This window comes from Centrocercus urophasianus, unplaced genomic scaffold (assembly GCF_019232065.1).
Source record: "Centrocercus urophasianus isolate 14NV4802_14NV808 unplaced genomic scaffold, USGS_Curo_1.0 seq_10, whole genome shotgun sequence".
Lineage (NCBI taxonomy): Eukaryota > Metazoa > Chordata > Aves > Galliformes > Phasianidae > Centrocercus > Centrocercus urophasianus.
Window position 1 is genome coordinate 85,245,952 of NW_024884142.1, and position 13,149 is coordinate 85,259,100.

General features: G+C 40.2%; 1 long non-coding RNA gene across 2 annotated transcripts in view; it reads left to right on the plus strand.

Moving 5' to 3' along the window:
- Window positions 1-13,149, plus strand: part of LOC122161065 — a 28,105-nt gene that overhangs the window by 958 nt on the left and 13,998 nt on the right. The gene's annotated exons all lie outside the window — the stretch shown is intronic.

Consider the following 13,149-nt stretch of genomic DNA (forward strand, 5'->3'; position numbering starts at 1 on the left):
AGCAGCTAAATAATCTTGCTGCCTTTTAAAGACAGAATGTCTGAATCCTGCCTTTCTCCTGAGCAGGCATAAAATTACATGCTGTGTGCCAATGGGAAGGGAATATATTGTCAAATAAGGTCACAGTGTGGGAAAGGTTGAAAGCAACAGGGACAAATGACTTTGAAAACACTAATTAAACATCTCAAGTCTATGGGAAAAGGACATTTAATTATATTTAGGTGTAACATATGCAAAGTCACTAGTAATGTCAAGTGAATAAGCGAAGAGCACACAAGAAATTAAATTAAGAGTATGGTTTGTCATTCTCCAGTGACACTTTTGTCACCTTATGGAAATTTCCTCCTTTAGAGACTAGTGAACAGTGTAAGATGCCGTCATATCCCTGCCTGGTTTGCTGTACACAAAGATGTCAAGTTGCAAAACTGCCAAGATACCGATTAATTCATAAAATAAGGAAATGAATAATTCAGCAAGTGAATTAATATTTGAAGAGGGGATCGAGCTCCAATGAACTCACATTATCACTCTGGCTACTGAATTATCATTTGTGTTTGTTGTGCCTTATTTAGTACTTATTAATTTTAAAATATTCATTGTAATTATATGAGAATCCATTTTAAAATGTTCAATAAACTCTGTCACAAATACGAATCAGCTCTTGAAGCCGTTCAGCTAAATGCTCAATCAACATCCAAAATTATCAATACATCTACAGTAACAATAGTTCCTATTACAGTTTACATAGTTCCTATCATTTGGATACCTTTATGCATTTTATTTTTTTAAAAAAAAAAAAAAAAAAAAAAAGCAGCGCAAAGCACAGTTAGGAGGGTTTTTCATGTGAGGAACTGAAGATAATGAAAGATTAAGTGATTGCTTAGGGTCAGTCCAGAGATCCATGGAGTGCTGCGAGTAAAACTCCTTCTTCGTCATCTCTGATGAATCTCCACCTGTCATTTAAGCAGGCTGGTTAGCATAAATAAATGTGATTGTATTATCATACGCAGAGTCTTGAAGTTGATCTTTAATAGGTGAAAATGAAATTGACAATTTATTTAATAGATGCATGTATACTGTCATGTCAGTTTGATACATGCAATTACCCTCTCAAATACATGCATATATGGCTTCCCAGTACTGCAGTTAGCTCTCATGGACAGGGGGCAAGAATTGACCAGCATTCAATAAAATGCAAAGAGAATGTGAACATTTGTGTTTGTGCCAAATCTTTTCTTGCTGCTTAATCAAAGCTGAGTGCAGTTGTGCATCCTTACATGCCTAAGAGATGTCTCTCCTGCACCCTCCGAATACCTGCAGTTCCCAAAGCTTCCATATAACTTGTACATTGTCACCCCTGAGCATCTACTTGCATGATTAAATCTTTATATAAATTTAGGTGTCTATTTGGTATATGCCCTCTAAAAATACAGCCCAGGAAGTGTTCTGCATCAAAAAAACCATCTTCTTGGTATATCTGTACTTGGCCTTTCTGTCTATCCAGTAGATAGGGCCCTGAGTTCCCTATTCAGAGTCCCCACAAGGCACAACTGGGACAGAGATAAGAGCATGAAGCTTTGATAGTGCTGTCACAGGAAGAGTGTCAAGTTCAGTAAATACTGCTTTTGGCTAGCAGGTGATAGAAAGATGCCTTGGAGCACTACATACGCTGTTGATATTTCTCTCTTCCTGTAAGTTCAATTTCTTACATACAGTGTAATCGAAGCCTGAGTTTGTGAAGGGAAAACAACATACTAAAGCAGCGACTTCCGTTTAAGTCACCAGACCAGATGTTCTGACTTACAGCACAAACAGGAAGGGGGGGGAAGATGAGGGGGCTGGGCAGCATGTCTTGTCAGCTGATCTGGGCTTGGTTAAGTCTTCCACTCAGCATACTTAGGCAGGACACTGCAACATCTCCAGCTGATATTTCTCTACAAGAGCCTGTAAGACTTAATAAAATTCTGTTTGCCCCCTGCCCCAAATTCATCCTTTGCAATTTAGGGTTGTGAAGAAGGCATAAAGACTATTGTGCTTCTGACTGTATAAGGAACTTTATTCACAAATCTTTATGGAGAAATGTGTTTGCCATCCTGACCTTCTATTAAAAAGATAAAATAATTGTAGACAATCTGAATTCTAAATATATATATTTCCAGATTTTTCTTTTGAAGTAGCAAGATTTTTAAGACCATGTGGATCTTCTGGAATCACTGAATGTGATTGGTGCTGCTCATTCTGACTCTTAACTTTTGTGCATAAAGATGTGGTTTGAACATTTCCACAGAGAGCTAAAGTACGTTCCCACACAAAACTACCCACAAGGGGATGGCAAAAAGCCCTGAAGTTCTCATCCCACAATTTCCTTTGAAGGAATTTTTTGAAGGAAGTCCTGAGATAGGATGGATGTGTCCTGCACTGAGATGGTATGTTTTATTCCAAAAGCTGGTTCTAGAAATGAAATCAAACCCTGCCCTTCTGATATATCTGCCAGTTTGTAGCAGTGTGACGCACAGCTGCAAAGCCCTATGGAGTAGCAGTCTGCTTTGCTCCTTTTGTTCCTCACCTTCCTGGGCCAGGCACACACTAGCATCCCTGCTTGCCTGTTATCTCTGCCTGCAAGTGGCAGATGTTGCTATGCAACTATGCACCAACAACAACTGACTCATTTTAGAATGGAGAATTAACTAAATTAGTTCTGATGAAGACAAGATACAGCTGAAGAGCAGCAGGAGTGAAGGAAAAAAAAAATAAGGAAAAAAGTGATGCCACAGAACTTTCCATCTCACCCTCTCACTGGCCCCTGCTACACTGGACTCACAGCCACCAGTAATAGGAGACACTGGAAGAAAACTGGCAGAATGTAGTAGTTTGGTTTTCTGTCCTCCTGAGGAATTGCTTTCTCTACTGCCTCCTTGAGCCACTGTAGCTTGCATGACAGCAGGCACTGGAGACTCGCCATAGATAGTAAAGAATTTTTCTTCCAATAAGGGCATTCTGTGTTGAGAATGGCCAGGTTTCATCCTTTCGTATTGCCCGAGTTCTGCAATCTCAGAATCCAGATTTTAGTGTTTCATGGAAAAGCACTATCAGCTACTAGGCTCAGTATCTTGAGAGACAAGAGCCAAGCAAAAAATATGCAACTTTTCCTGAGCATATTCATGTTTTGTTATTAATTCACTGCAAGCATATTTATTCCCATCTGTATAATCAATGAACATTAAGATGCTATAATTACAAAATAAACAAGAGAGTTAGACAAAGCAGGCTATAAAAACAAAAAGAGAATAGATAGAATGCTTACCTGTATCCTGGGCTCACTGCAAAACACCAGAGAAGTGATCTCCAGAAGAGACCCTTTCCTCCTGGCAGTGAGCTCTTACATGGCTCTAGGAGAGGTGCAGCCAGGCTCCACCCCTTCCAGCAGCACAGGTGAACTGCCTTCACCTGTGCTCCCAGGGTGGACTCAATGCTCACCTCAGGTGATCAGAGGTTCAGGCTGTGTGTGATTCAGCAGTTCCCATACACCATCTATGTTCACTGTTCATGAATATTTCAGCAGATAGTCTCATGGGCTAGAAGAGTCCTAGAAAAAGAGCATACAAACATTGATGAACACTGCCAGAAGAAAAATCTCTGCTACAACTGTGATTCTACCAGTAACATTCCCCAGTCGTGTATGTGTACATGTGTACCCAGCTCACTTTTTGTTCTAGTTGTGACAAACATATATGAATGAGAATCCAAGTACTGAGTATTCGAACTGGTAAATTTACAGGCCAAAGACTGTTGAAATGAACCTGTGAATGATTCTGAACAAGCTTAATATAGTTTTCTGGTGTTCAGAATGCTGAAAACAAAAGCAGACAGAAATGAGGAAGGCAATCGGTTTTCAGCAATGCAGCTTTACTTGCAGAGGTGATCAGTCCATCATTTGTCCCTTATATCCCCTGCTCTTAAAAGTCAGTAATAAATGTTACAATATCTTCGTTCACAAACGTATGTTCAAACAACTTGCAGATATGACTCTGAGTTTTATATAAGCCCCTTTAAAATAACATAGCTCACAGGCTTAGTCAGTGATGGAGACCCATAAGATAGATTTACTACATTATTCATGTGTCTGAACTATATTTTTTAAAAAATAATTGCTTTTATCAGTAGAACATTACATATATGGGTTTTCTGCACAGAAGCTAGAAGTCTCTAGAGTGGTGATTAAGTTACAGATCTCTCATCTCTCTTTTGGTTTTGGTGTTGTTAAGAATGCAGCTGACATAGCTATAGATGCTGTATCCTTACAACTTTTCTAATGTGCTATCAATCAAGAAAAAAATATTCCTTTCCTGTATTTGAAGTTCATCTTTTCAATATCTTTATTCATTATAGTGAGACTTTGATGTCATGGATCTGAGAGAAATACTGGGGAAAGGATCAGGAGATATATAAAAACAGAAGAAGGGAAGCTTGTTCATTATGATCCTTAATGAGCAAAAACCTGAATGTCAGCAAAGCAAATTTGGCATCTCTAAGGATGAGTTCAGACTGCCATCTGGGGGATTTAGGGCTGAGATAACTGGCTCACATGCTGAGAAATTTAGCCTACGTGGTGAATCTAAATGGATCCCTTTCAAATAGCAGTAGCCAAAGAATTCACAGCAAGTACCTTGTATGGTGAACTTTTTGCCAAGTAGTTCTGCTTACAAATTCTTTGCAAACCCGTGTACTTGCAGAATTGTTTGAATGGATAGTTTTCAACCTACAGCCTGTCCTCAAACTTCCCTTCACTATCATCTGTTATTTTAGGTGGTGTGGGTCTAGTAGGTTTGACTGAACTTGCAAAATGGATTATGACTGTAAGCACAACATTCCTATTGAAGGATTTTTCTGTTATCTCACCTATCCAGGGTAACAAATTACATCAAAATCAGAAAGCCATTATCAAAGTGTATTTAAAAGCCTGTAATATGTTTTCTCACATGCAAATAGTAATTTGTCTTTTAAATTCCCCATTAAGAGCATCAGCAGATAACCAATCTGTTTATATAATCAGGGAGACTTAATGTCTTTTAAGATGTGACCAATTTACATCCTGTTGTCATCTGTTCCGTTCAGTGAGATTTCACTGATTTTTCTTATTCCTAAACATAACTCCAGAGGAGAAAAAAGGAGGTTTTGAAGGCTGGCCCCTCTCTCGTCGTTGTTCAAAGACAGAAGGAAAAGGAATATCTATAAATGCCTCTTAGGAGACGTATTGCAGCAGAAAATGGCTGCGTACTGCTGAGTGGGATTACACTCTTACAAGTCCAGGTCTCAGGCACAACAATATGAAAATTGCATGTCTTATGCCTCCTGAGAGAAATAAACAACCTCTAGAGAGAAAAGGGAGACAGGCCAGCTGCCGGCTTTAAGCTCCATGTAATTTCTTTAACTTCATAGTGCCATGGGCTCATTAGATGGGCCAGTGTCACAAGCACTGAGTGTGCCAGTGGGCTAGCAGCTAATCCAATTAGCGTTAGCTGCTTAGTTTCTAAAACTGGATCTGAAATACCGGATGACAATCTTATTCAGCATCACTATTGGAGCTAGAGTTCTCCTTCAGATCTGCAGGCCGGCATAGCATGAAAAATAAATTCTCAAAAGGAATGAAGTTGGCAGAGAAAGGGTTTCTCTTCCCACTTTCAAACTGTCTGAACAGAACAGCGTGTGTTCATCGTGCATAGAGAGGGAGATTACTTTTAATTTAGCTTGCTAAATTGGCATTTAAAACAAACATTTACAGATGATCCAGTCTGGAAGTACCCATTAAATTCATTTAAAATCATACAGAACTGTTAACCCCCTTTCTAATGCTACAGTGGTTGTGTAGGTTTCAGGAAGAAAATTTGATTTCCTGCATTTTTTATTTATGTTACTCTTTCAAGAGTCTGACAGAAGACTGAATTTGCATGGAGTAGAAACAAACTGAGTAGCAGCACAGAAACCCAATCTCAGCTCAGAAATGGCAGCAATTCTTGTTATAAATCGTCCACATAGTTACAGGGAGAATATACACCAAGTTCCATAGCATGGACATCGGTATCTTGCCGTTTCTTTTTTTTTTTTTTCCCACAGATTCAGAATTATAACACGCCTTCAAAATTTGGGCTGGGTTTTCTTGGTTTTGTTCTGTAAGTGCAGCTGTGGCTATGTTATTCTGAAACACCTCCTGCACCATATGTATCCCATACGAAGTCTAGACATAGTACAGAATTTCTCTGAAAGACAGAAAATTTAAAACCAACGAGCAGCAAACAAAAACAACCCAAAAGATCCTTTCTTGCCTAGCAGGGTTGTTTTGTTTTTAAATTTTGATAGTGCTGAAGACTCCGTGTTACAGTTATGCTGCAGGTCCCTCTTAGTTTCTTATGAGTGAGATAACAGGAGCACTCATGCTGGCAATCCCAGCTTGCATTCTCTCTTCCAGCGCCATAGGAAAATGGAAGTAGGAGCCATTTCTGGAGTTACAGGAGCCAGGAAGGTGTGTAGTGCAGAAGAAATGAAGTCCTGTTTTTTCTATTAGACAAGTGAAAAACAGTATGTGGTTCCTCTGTACCGCTGTTAGAGGGCAGCAGATAGCCAAAAAAAAAAAAAAAAGAAGAAGTCGACTTTAGACATTGTATTGACCTAGTTCTGCCACGGCTTTGTAGCATCCACAATGGGAAGTCTTCGATGGCAGAGACAGGTTGTTTAGCACTTGTTTCAACCCCTCACTGTAGTCAGATACAAATTTTCTAAGTTCAACTTGCTCAGATCAGTATTTTCTTTACGTTTCTTACCTTGGGATTTCCTGAGAATTTAAATGGCTTTACAGCCATTTTCAGGGTGGAAATTCATCTACAATCTATCATTCTGTCAGTGCTAAAAATATTCCTTCTATGCATTCCATCAAATCACCTACTGTTTCTGTGGTTTGGGAGGGGAACCTGTAGAAGTGTAATGGCGAAGTCTAGAGCTTCTTTAACTTTTATAATCATACTGAGTTCTATTATGAAATCCTGACACCATCACTTAACCTGTTAAACATTTGCTTTCTAAGCTTCCAGATTCCTCATTGATAGTGTGATTTTACTGAAGCCTCTTTGTCAGGATACTGTACATCCTTCTCTTCTGCAGCTCTCACCAGAATGAGTAGCCTTGGAGAGAAAAAACCACCTAGGATTCTAGAAACCACTAATTGAAGTTTCACCTCTTTCAGTGGCTCCAACTTACCAATTCCCACTCTTAAGCAAACCCATACATCCTGACCTAGGAGATCATCTCCCGGCAGCTGAGTAAAGTTCTGTAGTCTATTCCCCAGAATAGGAACTTGTTCTTCAATTTAAATATTTGTCCATTCAACTGCGCCACTTTCCGAAGGAAACTGTCTGCAAGCCTTGCTCTGATACCTATAATTACCATTCTAAAAATGGTATTTAATTTGCTCCTCTGGATTTGGCATCAGTGTCATTACAGGCAAAAATGGTGAAAGTTCATTTTGCTTTCAAAAATTGCCTAGACATCAAGATGAAGCTGGTGCTGTTTGCTATTCCTTCAGGTAATCAAACACCAGATATCTGGAAATGCTGCAGTCAATATCATAACCAACAGCTGCCACACAGTCATAGGATAATCCTCAGATTACAGTTATTTTTAGGGTTAGGATTCAGGTTTGGGTGAAGTAAAGGCCTAGAGCTAGAGCAGTGCTGTGGGATTGTGGGCAGCAAAGAGAAGGGCTCTGAGAAGGATTTGTAATGGGTATGCACGCAGAAGGCTCAGCCTGGTGAGGGGCTGGGATCCCTGAGTGGCTTTGAGTCCTGCTGAGGAACAGAGGCAGCCCCCAGCTGCTTTAGCTGGGAGGCTGGGAGAGAAGAGGGCTGCCCTCCGGAGAATTTGTCTTGGGGGCAGTGGTTCAGGGCATGCACGGTGATCATCATGACAGCACACAATTATGCATAACAATTCTGAACAGAAGCATTGGCTAGAATGTAAATAACTGTTTAGGAAAAATATGATATAGTGTGGACATCATATTTTAAAGTGTGCTAGTATCTGCAAGAGGCAGCTTCCTTGGCCACCTTTATTTTACCTGCTTAAAGGAATTATTCATTTTTGCATTAAGTATCTGACCTGTGACAATTTATGAAATTATTTCTTTTTCTCCATTCTTACAACTTTAAAGTCCTTTTCTAACCCACTTTTTTTTTTTTTCTTTTTTTTTTTTTTTTAGTTCAGAGGTGTAATTACAAAGGTCAGTGCCAGCAACATTTGGACTGTATTTCTGACATGCATTTAGTTTGATTAAATAAATGAGTTAAGTGACGACTATGCAAACAGCTGTTAGTACCAGGAGTAATTTGCTTCAGCTGAAAGTGGAAAATGTCACTATACTTTTCATTATTTTTTTTTTACCCGAACAACAGCATAGCTCTAGAAATAAATGTACAGTTGGAGGCTGTATTGGAATAATTCTCCCACAGCTTGCAGAGGTCAGCCTGCAGGTGGGGAGCAAACAACAATCCATCCTCAAATAAAAGCTTCAATCTGCAATCTTGACACAAATAACCCTGAATTTCTGTGGTATTTAGAGCTGTGCCCAAACCTGAATAGCACTTATTCCCTGTATAAATAAATATAAGCCTGAAATCTGAATGTGCTAGATAGCAATAGGTTTTATGCTTTTTATCCAGTGGATGTCTCCATAGGAGGCTTTAAAGACATGTCTGTGTGTACTTGTAGAATGCAACAGTCCTCAGGGCAATGGTATCATGCAAAACAAGGACAGTGTAAGTTCTTCATTCTCAGAATGAGAATATTGAATTACTAAACATTGGAAAAGAGAAAGGAATGCCCATTACCTGGTCCAAGACTCTGGCACTTTCTCCAGTGCTCCAAGATTCCACACACCTGCCTCTGCAAAGCTTTGGAAGGCTGCAGCAAATACAGAAAGGATTTTTCCCCTAGTGCTGCTTTCTATGGCCGCACATCAACAAGAGCCAGAGCATCACACTGCTTGTGAGGGAAGCGGGAGCATGTTGGTTTAAGGCCAGGATGATGGGGTGGGGAAGAGCTGCTGTCTTCTGGCCTGATCTGTTGCACCACCAGCTACAACATGTCATGCTCAGTTCATTTTTGAAAAAAAAATCTGTAAAAAAAAAAAGAAAGGGATATAAAAGCAGTCTCCCATGAGGTGCTGCTCTTCCACCAGACCAGTATGTTTAGACTTACATATTATTATTGTCAGGATACTCCGACCTAGCTGAATGTAAAAAAGTAGTTTGAGCAGACAGTCAAAATACCCACTAATTAACTTCTTCCAATGCCACCCTCAAAACAGGCTGTAGCTGGAAATAATTAGCTATAGCAGAGCTCTCAAACTTTGTGAACCGTCTCGTTTTTAGCTGCTTTGTGCTGGCTGAACAAGTTTTGCAGCAAGGACGGGCCTGCTGGCAATCAGCTGCTGCCCCGGCCCTCACTGCAGAGCTGCTCCATAGCTGCATGGCTGCAAACAGCAGGGATCCAACCTCAACTCTGAGCAGCCTGAACAGACCAAAGCCAGGGATGCTGCATTTTGCAGACCATCAGCAGGATAAAAGCTCTCAGTGCACTGACCTGTAGATCCCCCCAGCCAGAGAGCACAGGCTGAGCTTCTGCAAGCAAAGGCTGGAAAGTACTTTTGGTCTGGAGCTGGAGAAGGAGCACAGCCAGCAGTGCTCTACATGTCCCCACCAGGCATTACCCTGTAACCCCTAAGAAGTAAAGGACAATGTTACTCATGATCTTTGTATGTGGTAGGTTGGAATTCATGTTTTCTTGGGGGTGATAAAAAGATGTGAGAGAAATATACTAAGATCGTACAGCTGCAGCCACTCCCCAGGAAGAGCATAGGAACTTTCTTTTCCCTCTCTCAGCTCCTTTCTGTATGCCTTCTGCTAACCCTATAAAGCACCTGCTGAATGAGAAGGTGTATTGTGAAAGTGGAGCTACTTTGGCCAAACAGAGAAGCACAGCTGCTGGAATACATTTGTGTTGATGTTCCAATTGAGTTCAGTGTCTTTCTTTGGGAATCAACTATAACTGTTTCTTCAAGTAACTGCTGCAAATTTCTTTTGTGGCCAGTACCCCAGCTGTGTGTGAAGGCTGATAAACCACCAGCCTTCTGTAGCCTCACATGCCTTTTAACAGCCATATTGTGGCCCAGAGGCACTCCATCCACAGACATACCTGGAGTATATCCCTCTAGCTTCTAAATATGTTATTATTTTTTTAACCAGGTTTATAGGTGTATTTCTCACCTTGAAGCAACATCCTGTGCAGGGACATTATCTTTTACACTGTCCTGGGCACAGTGTAAAGGGAGCCTGGATCAGCATAGTCCTGGACTTGAAAATACAAAAATTTTTCAGTCCTCCCACACTTGACATTAACCCCAAAGCCCATCTCTCCCAGAGGATGCAACCCTCGTGCTTCTTTCCTCTTCACTGTCCACAACCTCACTGCTGTCTTCCCCCAGAGAGAAAGGGAACTCTGAGTTTTACTCCTTTCCTACCCAAAACGCCTTCCTCACCATTCCCACCCAAATCCTGGCACAACCCCCTTCTTCCAAACAAATGCCCTCCTTTCCTGCAGCCTGCCCTGCTCCCGGTTTCACCCTACCTTTCTCCAAGGTGAATGTTATTTCAGTTTAATACTAAAATACATCCGCATTACATGATTTCTTCTTTTCATTGAGTTGCTTGGGTTTTTTTTAGCCTCGAATCTCTGTTATACAAAGTAAACTAGTAGGCATGGCATTATGGTAAAGAAGCTCTCCCACATCATAAAAGGCATGTTTTGTTTCATTTTCACTACAGAGCTGACAGGTGAGTTACCCTTCCCCTTTTTCTATTAAATCTTGATTCTTTCTGAACTTCATGCAATTATATTATAATATCATTATGAGAAATTATCTTATTTGGTAATTTACAGTGCCCTCTCATGAAATAAGTTTCATAATCTCTTGAAATTCTCTCCTTAAAGTTAGATGGTATTGCTGCTACCCAAATCTCCTCCATGGAGGGGGATGTTCCTTACCTTTTTAATGGAGGACATAGCTGTAAGGACATATTTCCTTATGTCCTGTGCATCCCACAGAAACGTGCACATCCCACACAGCAATTCCCAATTCCAAAAATGTTTTACAGCATGAAGATTAGTGACAGAGTAGCATCCTGAGTATGCTGCTGGTGCTCATATTGATACTGTACTCACCCAGAGGATTTAATAGAGGAGGGTAGATTCAATCTTGCCCGTCAAACCTTTCCATGTCACAGGATTCAAACAAATCAGTTTTCCATTGAGGTTGGTTGCAAGCTCCTGAGAGCCTGCTCCTTGTTAAATTACAGGTCATTCTCAAAGTACTGTGGCCAAGTGTTGCTCCTGGCCCAGCATAGACAATGCATTCCTATTCTGAAGGAAAACACCTTCTCTCTTAGTGCACAATGACTGGCTCGGGCAGATAATGGATACAAAGCTGTGGTACAGAAACTTGCTTTCAAAGCCAAGCTTGTCTTTAATTTCACTTAAAAGGCAAACATAGCTGCTGAACATCAGCTTGTACAAAGAATTTGTTTTCAGTAGGAATCTTCCATTAAACACTAAGAGAAAGTCTTCATTTATCATTACTCCAGCAGGCAATAGCAAGAGAAAGTCTCTTTTTAAGAATGTATTCAAAGCATTCAGAGACATTTCTTCAGTGATTGACTACTGAGTATTATATCTTTTTCTAAACTTTTTGCTTACTTATGAAACATTTTTTTTTCTCCTCTTGGGTTATCTATATTACGTATTATCTCTTTTTCATTGTTTTCTGAACACGAATTCATTTAATTATCCTGTATGACTTAGTAAGACCCCACGCTCCTCTCATCAACCAAATAAAATCATTTCCTTTGTCTTTGTCAAAGTTTTGATGATTCTCCCTTATTTGTTCATGCACATAAAAATACTCCATTGCTGTAGTTCATGTTACTTTATTTCTGACAGGTTGAAATTACATTTGTCAAAAGCCAAAACTATGTAAACCCTAACAATTTAAGCATGAATTCAATTTATTGGCGTGCATTGAGTTCAACATATTACCCATGGTACTCTAAGCTGCAGTAAGAAGGGTAAATCTGCTATTTATTCTGTAATTCGTTGTGCTAGAATTCATCTTTTGGTGAAATAATTTTTAGAAAAGTGCGGGGAAATCTTCCTGGCACCAATCTGTTTAATATATATTCTCAAATGTATTTAAATTTTTATGGTTCACTGAGCTTTTCTATTTGCTTTCTGACTTAAAATACTTTGCAGTCTCCACTGACATCACATCATGTCTCTGGGTGTCTTACTTCAGAGCTCTGTTTCCTGATTTGCTGTAAAACTCAATGAAAGAGTTGCAGTAACTGCATACAGTTTAATAGCAAGCTGCAGCCTTGTCTCACTTAAATATCAAGGAAACTGATATCTGAACTGAGTGAGTATCAACTGCATCTGAGATTCAATACCTATTAACTTTGCTTTTTCCAGGCAATATCTTTTTCTGTTTACCTTTCCTCAACATGCATTTTCATCCTAAAATACTTATTTTTTAAAAGAATTACTTGTTCCTCAACCTGAATCGAAAAGTGTAGAGTTGAAGCGTGAGCAGGAATCCAAAACCATACAGAAATTATGAAAGACTTGTTCTGAGGAATGAAGGTAACAGGGTTCATTCTATGCCTGCCTCTCTGAAGCAAGGGTAAAAGGTGGCGTAGAGTGTCTTTGCCACTCCCAGTCACAGGACCAGCAGATGTCATCCCTGGGAAAGCTATGAGCATAGACAGGTTGCCCAAGGAGGCTGTGGATGCCCCATCCCTGGAGGCACTCAAGGCCAGGCTGGATGTGGCTCTGGGCAGCCTTTACTAGTGGTTGGCAATCCTGCACATAGCAGGGAGTTGAAACTAGATGATCATTACGGTGCTTTTCAACCCAGGCCATTCTATGATTCCGTGATTCTTTGAGATGCACACTGTACATGTGCAAAGTCTGCAGCAGTGCTGCAAACACTGCAAAGAAATGCAGCCAGATCCTCAGGAGACATTATGTCTGTAGAGCAGCACCAGTTTACGT